We start from the raw sequence: 526 nt of genomic DNA, 5'->3' as shown, positions 1-526 counted from the left end.
TGTCTGGCTCAGTCATTGAATCCCAGCCAGGAATGTGAGTGACTCTGCAGGCAGGCTGGGCTCTTCCAGGAACAAGCCGCCCCCCCCCCCCTGCCCTGCAGAGAGCAGAGAAGAAGCGATAGAAGTGGAGGGAGAGGGAGGAAAACCAATGCTGCGTTCATGTCATATGGGAACAAGTCCACTTTCTTACAGTAACAACTACAGTAGTACGTGCACCTACTATAATCTACATGTGATGCTACTTTATTGCAGACGTACTCTTACTCTGCGCTACTACATTTATTTGATAGCTATACTTGGCAGATTAAAAGTTGACATACAACCAAGCTGTTACATCTGATTTACACGTTAAGGTGTCAGTAATAATAACACATGAGGCCAGAAGTCTTCAACAGGGGGCCCGCGACCCTTAGGCGGTCCGCGGAGGTACTGCAGGGGGGACCTCAACATTTTTGGTTGATTAGACAAATTTTCTTATTTTTTCTTTCCAAACATGAATCTGTCCATTATGTTAATAGTTCCGTAT

Source organism: Melanostigma gelatinosum, assembly GCF_949748355.1.
Source record: "Melanostigma gelatinosum genome assembly, chromosome: 8".
NCBI lineage: Eukaryota > Metazoa > Chordata > Actinopteri > Perciformes > Zoarcidae > Melanostigma > Melanostigma gelatinosum.
Note: the sequence above shows the minus strand (reverse complement) of the source record.